This window comes from Lactuca saligna, chromosome 3 (assembly GCF_052625555.1).
Source record: "Lactuca saligna cultivar CGN05327 chromosome 3, ASM5262555v1, whole genome shotgun sequence".
Classification (NCBI taxonomy): domain Eukaryota; kingdom Viridiplantae; phylum Streptophyta; class Magnoliopsida; order Asterales; family Asteraceae; genus Lactuca; species Lactuca saligna.
The window spans coordinates 110,524,316-110,533,326 of record NC_136419.1 but is presented as its reverse complement, the minus strand read 5'-3'; positions in this window follow the sequence as shown (position 1 = coordinate 110,533,326).

Here is a 9,011-nt window from a genome sequence, read left to right as displayed (position 1 = left end):
CCCATCGACTCGTCGAGTCCATTCAATATTCCAGTCAGTAATCGTGATCCAGCTCGGTGAGTCTAAACGTCAACTCGCCGAGTCCCTCCTCATAACTTCAAATTAAAAAAATTAAAATATGATACCTAGAAATCCGGATGATACAATTCTTCACCACCAGAATGAGATCAGACTTCGCCCTCGAAGTCTCATGCTACAAATAACTCTGGGTGCTGCTCTCGCATCTCTGCCTCCGACTCCTAAGTCAGCTCAGACCCTTTCCGATGTTGCCACTGGACCTGAACCAGGGGCACCTCCTTGTTCCTCAGAACCTTGATATTCCGATCCACCACCGTAATTGGCCTATCAACATAATTCAGGCTCGCATCCACCTGAGTATCCTCCAATGGTACCACATCCGACTCATCAGCTATACACTTCCTCAACTGAGACACATGGAAGGTATCATGTATCTTGCCCAACTCTGCAGGTAGCTCTAAACGATACGCTACCCTGCCCAACCTCGTGGTCACCCTGAAAGGACCAATGTACCGAGGCCCTAACTTGCCCCTCTTCCAGAATCGGATCACTCCTTTCCAAGGAGACACCTTCAGGAGTATGAAGTCTCCAACCTGAAACTCAAGTTCGGATCGTCGCCTATCCACATAAATCTTCTGGCGACTCTGGGTTGTAAGCAATCTCTGCTTGACCTGATGTATATGCTCAGTCATATGAAGCACTATCTTAGTGCTACCCATCATTCGCTGCCCTACCTCTCCCCAGCAAATGGGAGTCCGACACCTCCTCCCATAAAACAACTCGAAGGGAGGCATACCAATGCTCGAATGGTGGCTGTTATTATAGGAAAACTCAGCCAATGGTAGGTACGTGTCCCAACTTCCTCCGAATTCCAACACACATGCTCGAAGCATGTCCTCGAGTGTCTAAATCGTCCGCTCACTCTATCCGTCCGTCTGTGGGTGGTATGCGGTACTGAAATGCAATCTTGTACCCAACACCTCAAGGAACTTCTTTCAGAACCTGGAAGTGAAACATACATCTCGCTCCAACACAATCGAGATCGGTACACCATGCCGCGATACCACCTCTCTCACATACATCTCTGCTATCCTCTCTGTGGAAGAGCTCTCACTGATAGCAAGGATGTGAGCGCTCTTCGTCAGCCGGTCAATGATCACCCAAATTGCATCAACACCCCTTGCAGTCCTCAACAATTTGGTTATGAAATCCATAGAAATCTGTTCCCACTTCCACTGGGGTACCTTAAGTGGCTGTAACTTGCCATGCATACACTAGTGCTCGGCCTTAACCCTACGACAGGTCAAGCACCTCTAAACAAATCATGCAACATCCCTCTTCATACAAGGCCACCAATAGTCTCTTCTCAGGTCCAAATACATCTTAATGGCCCCGGGATGGATCGAGAACCTCGATCTATACGCCTCCTCCATCAGGATGGTACACGCCTCGCCTGTAAACGACACCCAAATCCGACTCTGAAAAATCATAAGCCCTCGACTATCGGTAACAAACTCCGATACCTGCCCAATCACTCGCTTTCTCTTGCAGTTCTCCGGTCTCACGGTCTCTGCCTAGGCCTCTCGAATGGTATGCAACACCAGAGTCATCACCGTCATCCTCATACAAATGTCTCGTATCGGGGCACTCTCCGCCCTACGGCTCAAGGCATCAGCTACAACATTATCCTTGCCTTGCTGGTAGAGGATCTCACAATCATAATCCTTTACCACATCCAACCATCTCCTCTGGCGCATATTCAGGTTGGGCCGATCCATCAATTACTTCAAGATCTTGTGGTCTGTGTATATGATACACCAAACCCCATACAAATAATGATGTCGTATCTAGAGGGCGAACACCACGACCCCCAACTCCAAATCATGGGTGGGATATCTCACCCCGTGAGGCTTTAACTGTCTCGATGCGTACGCTATCACATGCCCTCTCTACATAAGCACCGCGCCCAACCCCGATGTCGATGCGTCACAAAACACCACAAAATCCTCCATCCCTTCCGGGAGGGCTAATATCGGGGCTTCACATAATCTATGATGAAGCGTATCGAATGAGGCCTGCTACTCTGGACCCCAAATAAAAGTCACACCCTTTCGGGTCAACCTGGTGAGAGGAATGACAATCTTGGAGAAATCCCTGATAAATCTACGATAGTAGCCGACCAACCCCAGAAAACTTCTGATCTTGGTGGCGGATTTCGTTACCTCCCATCTCATAACCGCCTCAATCTTGGCCGGATCGACCAATATCCCATTTTGGTTAACGAGGTGTCCCAAGAACTGGACCTCTCGTAACCAGAAATCACACTTGGAGAATATGGTGAAAAGCCTCTCCGACCTCAATACTTCGAGAATCTCTCTTTCAGATGCTCTTCATGCTGCTCTGTAGACTTTGAATATACCAGAATAGCGTCGATGAACATGATAATTGACTGATCCAACATCGGCCTACACACCCTGTTCATGAGATCCATGAACGCTGTCGGTGCATTGGTGAGACCAAAAGGCATCACCACGAACTCGTAATGCCCACAACGAGTCCTGAATGTTGTCTTTTGGATATCTTCATCCCGTACTCTCATCTGATGATATCTAGACTGCATATATATCTTGGAGAACCAAGACGCTCCCTGTAAGTGATCGAACAGATCATCGATCCTCAGTAATGGATAACGGTTCTTGACTGTCAAGTTGTTCAACTCCCGGTAATCAATGCACATCCGTTGTGAACCATCCTTTTTCTCAACAAAAGGACTGGCGCTCCCCACGGAGAGTCACTTGGTCTAATAAACCTCCTTCCAAGCAGCTCTTCAAGCTGCGAGGATAACTCCTGCATCTCTGGAGGCGCAAGGCAATAAGGTGCCTTGGCGATAGGCGCTGCCCCCGGAACCAAATCGATGCAGAACTCCACCTACCTCTCAGGAGGCACTCCCGACAACTCCTTGAGAAAAACATTTGGGAACTCACGAACTATCAGAACATCATCAATCGAACTCGGCCTCTCCGCAGCCACTCGTGTATCCAACACATAAGCTACAAACCCCTTGCATCCCTGCTGCAGACTCTGCCTCGCTTTAGCAGCCAAACATAGTGCTGACCCACATCGGGTACCCTCACCATACACAGTCAACTCTCTCTCACTAGGGTCTCGTATCGTCACTCTCTGTTGCTTGCTGTCTATAACTACCCCGAATCAGCTCAACCAATCCATGCCCACTATAACACAAATGTCCCCCATTATAATCAGGACCAGATCTATCAGAAACTCAATGCCAAAGATCTCCAGTATACATCCTCGAATCACATCAGTAGCATACATTGCTCGCTCGTCATCTATGGAATCTCGTAGAGGTCGACTCAACGCCTCTCGCCGAATACTGATGTGCTCACTAAATGTTAACGACACAAATGATCGACTCGCACCCGAGTTAAATAACACCAAAGCAGGCACACAATTCACAAGAAAAGTACCTACACGTATCATAAAATAAGCACAATATCTCAACTCAAAATAAATAAATGAAAGAACACATACCATCCATGATGTCGAGCGCTACACGGACCTCCTCCGCTGTCAAGTGGAAGGCTCTTTCTCGTGCCTTCGGTGCTTCGGCCTTCACTGGCTGAACCCCAGTAGCACGTGCAGTAGCAGGGGTAGATCCCTACGTTGATCCCTGTAACAGCTGCAGGCACTCAGCCCTCTGATGGCCCGTCTGGTTGCAATGAAAGCAAACCATAAATCCCTTGGTGTAGTCCTTGGTTATATGCCCCTCCTTGCCACGTTTGTAGCAAGCAACCGACCGACAGACTCCATCATGTCCCTTTCCACACTTCCCACTGGTGCGACCCTTCTTGCATCCAGATCTCGAATCGGCGGGCTTAGCCTCCTTGGCTGCCAGCTGAGACTGCACCGGCCGCCTATCCTTCCCCTAAGACTCGGCCTCCTCCCTGGACTGTGTCTCCAACTCAATCTCCCTCTTCCAGGCATTTTCCTGGAGCTCAACACATCTTCGGTAAGTTGAGTTCGCCATGAAATCCCAGATGTCCCTCCTCAGAATGCTCAAATACCGACTCATACGTGCCTGCTCAGACAACACGTGCTCAAGGAAAAACAACACCGTCTCATGGAACATCCGTGTAATCACAATCACTAACTCTATCCTCTACTTAAGGGACACAAAATCTTGTGAGAACCTTTCCCTCTCTACCGGGGGAACATACTCGTCTCTAAACATGGTGGTAAACCTCTCCTAGGTCACCTCCAAAATCTCTACAAAAGTCAAGTTCGCCATCACAAACTTCCACCAGTCCTTCGCTCCTAAATAAAGCTGGTTCAGTGCAAACCGAACCCTCAAATGCTCTGGATGCGAATAGGTGTAGAAGCATCCCTCGATATCATAAATCCATCTCATCGCATCAATTAGATCCTGTGTCCCATCAGACTTCAGTGGATTCATGTTGCTGAACTCCCGGAACAGCATTGAGTCACCCCCCTAAGGTGAAGCAGCAGCCACAACTACAGTAGTTGCAGCAGCCGCAGCCTCAGTAACCGCTGCGTATCTCTCGTCAAACGTCTCAATCAAAGTGGTATTAATAGACCCAAACATCTCCAGTATCTCTACGCAGATAGCCGCAACCACGTCCTCGTGGATCATCTGACGAAGTTCCTCATCACTTATGTTGGTGGTCTCTGGTCTGTGGCGTGTCGCAACCATGATGTCTCTGAAATACAATATAAAAATACCAAATACTTGCTTGAGTGTACTCACACTCGACAACTCAACACTACTTGTTCCTTAGTACCCTTAGGATTCTTACTTGGACTACGCACTGATCAGGTGCTTCCAGTAGTATGACCCTATACTACCTTCCACACCGCATCAGCATTCACTCCAAGTGCTCCTCCTAGGATCCCAGATCATAAGTACTCTACTTCTCAATAAGTACCGGCTACCCTTCGGTAGGCCCCTCATAAACTCCTCACTGCTACCTATTCACTTTCAAGCATCTCATAGCAACAGTAATCTCCTAGGCTAAGGCATCACAGATCAGGCCACTCTAGTCCTAATATGAATACCTAGCCTACTCTAGCATGCATAGCATATCATATCACATCTGATAATACATAACGTAAGGGTAATTTGGAAATCACCGCTCGGGCACTGAATGATCATACACACTGCATCTTTCAAATTTCTCAAAATCTTTTGCTTTTTAGAAAAATTGTTTCGTGTATGAAAACTTTTTCAAATCCTCAGTTTGAGTTCAGATATGCCCGAAGGTGCATCCGAATCCCTCAAACCAAGGCTCTGATATCAAATTGTAACAACATGAATTTTCAAAACAATTTTTCATTTTTCAAATAACACAAAACTCATTCAATATTCTCAAATTCTCAAGTTTAAAAAATGTTATCACGATAAAAACATATCCCGAGATCATAAAACAAATCTCCTACCAGTGTGTACGGATCATGCCGACGCCTTCTCACGATCATCGCTAGTACCTGAAACACGTAACACTATAAAGCATAAATGCTTAGTGAGTTCCCCAAAATACCACATATAACACATACGTCACTCAAGGTTATAACTCTATGGGATCTTCCGATCCATGTGTCTCAGGGGACTTCCATCCCAACTCTGGTAGACCTTTCGACCCTACCCGTACGACCTTTCGGTCCTCATCATCTTGACCTTCCGGTCCATATCATGGTACTCATAACATAGTATAACACATAAATATCATATATCAACACATATCACATATTTCATATAGCTTATTAGACCTTCCGGTCACACATAGTTACCACTCTAGGTAAAGTATAGTGAGAAGACACACCTTGTATGCTGTCTAGTAACTCACGTGCTCGATATCCCTGAACCTCGTAACAATGACCTACCCCGCCTAAACATATAAGAAATCATCTCAAATCAATAATGGCTCTCCAGACAAGACTAGTTCGTTCCAATGTTCTCTCAGAATGCTAAAAGACCATTTTACCCTTCTAATGGTCCAAAAGTCCAAGTGTTGACCCAAGCCTAAAAGTCAACAAAAGTCAACGGTCAAACATTGACCAGACTCGTCGAGTGCACATAAGTGACTCGGTGAGTGCACATAGGTGACTCGGTGAGTCGAAGCGTGTCTTATGGATCCTTCTAAACCTCACTCGACTCATCTAGTGAACCTTCCACTCGACGGGCTACAACCGGTCACAACTCGCGGGGCAACCCGACTCGACTCGTCAAGTACCCTCATGGACTCGATGAGTTTCTTCCATGATAATCACCCAATCGACCTTCTGAGGTCTAATTTGCTTCTTTAACCTATATATCTGACTTCCTCATGCCCAATAATCATGTAAAGGTCAAATCTTGACACTCATGCAACGCATCCAAAGCTTCTTTTGGTGAAATGGCTTCTAAAATGGCATCCTAGGTTCATTTCCTCCATGGAACAACATAAAGATGGATAGATAATGCTCTCTAGACCTCTAAAGGTCCAGATCCAGAGTCTAACACTAAAAGGGACAACATATGCATCAACTCAAGCCAATAAAGGGGTATAGAAAATCCTAGATTCAAGGATTTGTACAAAAGAAAAGAAGAGATCTATTTTCTACATCAACAATGAAGACCCAAGCTTGAAAACCATAGAAACACAATCCTCTTGACCTTCTCTTGCTGGAAACACCTTCTTCTTTGCAAAGATACATCAAAAAGGATCAAAATAAATCTCTCTCTCTCTCTCACAACTCGCTCAAGCTCTCTAGGGTCTCTCTAGACTGGTAGCCGCAAATGAGGGCTATAAGGTTGTTTAAATGGGGCACATGCCCAGAGATTTAGGGTTTCTGACTTCAGCGCGGACTCGTCGAGTCCACCCATCGACTCGTCGAGTCCGTTCGTTAATCTAGTTAGCAATCGTGATCCTACTCGGTGAGTCTAAGTGTCAACTCGCTGAGCCCATCCTCATAACTCAAAATAAGCAATTAAAATATGATACCTAGAAATCCGGATGTTACATGTCACTCCCACCTTCTGGAGTTGCTCAACTAACAAATGGAGATCCAAAATCAACCAAAAGTTACAAGGTATAAAACCCTAACTAAATCTAGAGATTTAAGATGAAATATCCAAGCTTTTTACCTCCAGAAGCTTTGGAAGACGACTATGATGCAGGATCTTGAAGCACCAACTCATTCCAAGCTTGATTAACCACCTCTTCTTCTTGGAATGAGCACTAAAAGAGTCACAAATGCACTTTTTAAAGCTCAAAATGGTCTTGCAAGTTTCTCTGGAGTGTAAGGACGTTCTAATGCTGTGGAGTCTCTCTAGGGTTTTGTCCAAGGGACATAAGGTCTATTAAATAGGCCTCATATCCGAAAATTACTGTTTTGGACCCCTGGCACGTATGCCCAACGTACGGCTAGCACGCCCAACATACCTCCAACTTCTTCGCGACCCGCCAAGCATAGTACACTAAGCGTATACTTAAGTACGCCAAGTGTACATAAAGGACCAATTATGCTAAAAATTAATTCTTGAGGGTTTCAATACATACCCGATTTAGGGTGTTACAACTCTCCCCCACTTGGACCAGACTTCATCCTCGAATTCCGTAGCAGTAAACAGTTCAGGATAATGTTCCCTCATCTCTTTCTCCGACTCCTAAGCCCATTCAAAGCCCTTCTAGTGCTTCCATTGCACCTTTACCAATTTACGTCTTTGTTCCGAATACCCTTCATCTTCCTATCTAAGATGGTGACCGACTTCTCGACATAGTTTAGGCTCCCATCCACTTGAATGTCATCCAAGGAAACAACTATGGAGTCGTCAGCAACACACTTTCGAAGCTGACACACATGGAAGGAGTTATGGATCTGACGAAGCTGCTCTAGCAGCTCCAAGCGATATGCCGCTTTGCTCACTTGGGCCGTGATCCGGAACGGACCTATGAACCGGGGCCCCAACTTGCCCCTCTTCCGGAATCTGATAATCCCTTTCCAAGGCGACACTTTCAGCAATACAAAATCCCCCACCAAAGACTCAAGATCCGAACGCCGTCGGTCAACATAACATTTCTAACGGCTCTGCGCAACTTGAAACCAGTCGCGCACCTGCTCAATCAATCCAGTAGTCTTGAGCACTACCTCGATGCTCCCCATGACCCAATGTCCAACCTCGTCCCAGCACACTGGGGTCCTGAACCTCCGACTATATAACATGTCGAAAGGGGCTTGATCGATACTAGCATGATAACTATTGTTGTACGAGAACTCTGCTAGTGGTAGGTATGTATCCCAACTCCTTCCAAAATCTAGTATGCAACTCGAAGCATGTCATCCAGCGTCTAGATTGGGCTCTCACTCGGACCGTCAGTCTGAGGGTGGTACGTTGTACTGAAATGTAGCTGAGTGCGTAGTTCCTCGTAGAACTTCTTCCAAAATCTGGAAGTAAATCTGACATCCCTATCAGAGACTATAGACACGGGCACCCCGTGTCTAGCCACCACCTCACGAACATAAATATCTGCCAACTTTTCCATGGATATACTCTTGGAAATCGGAATAAAGTGGGCGCTCTTCTTTAGTCTGTCTACGATCACCCATATAGCACCCACTCCCCTCGCTGTCCTAGGCAACTTTGTGATGAACTCCATTGTGATTTCTTCCCACTTCTACACGGGGATGGGTGGTGGCTGAACCTTGACATGAGGCCACTGATGCTCAACCTTGACCTTCCTACGGGTCAAGCATCACTCCACGAACCAGGCGATCTCCCGCTTCATGCAGGGCCACTAATAACTCAACCTCAAGTCCATATACATTTTTGTAGCTCCTGGGTGTATAGAGAAGTTGGACATGTGCGCCTCCTCTAATAACCATTGTCTCACTTACCCCTGTCACTGGTACCCATACCCGACCACACTGTGTCAAAAGGCTGCAACTATCTTTAACAAACAAAGGATACTGTCCCC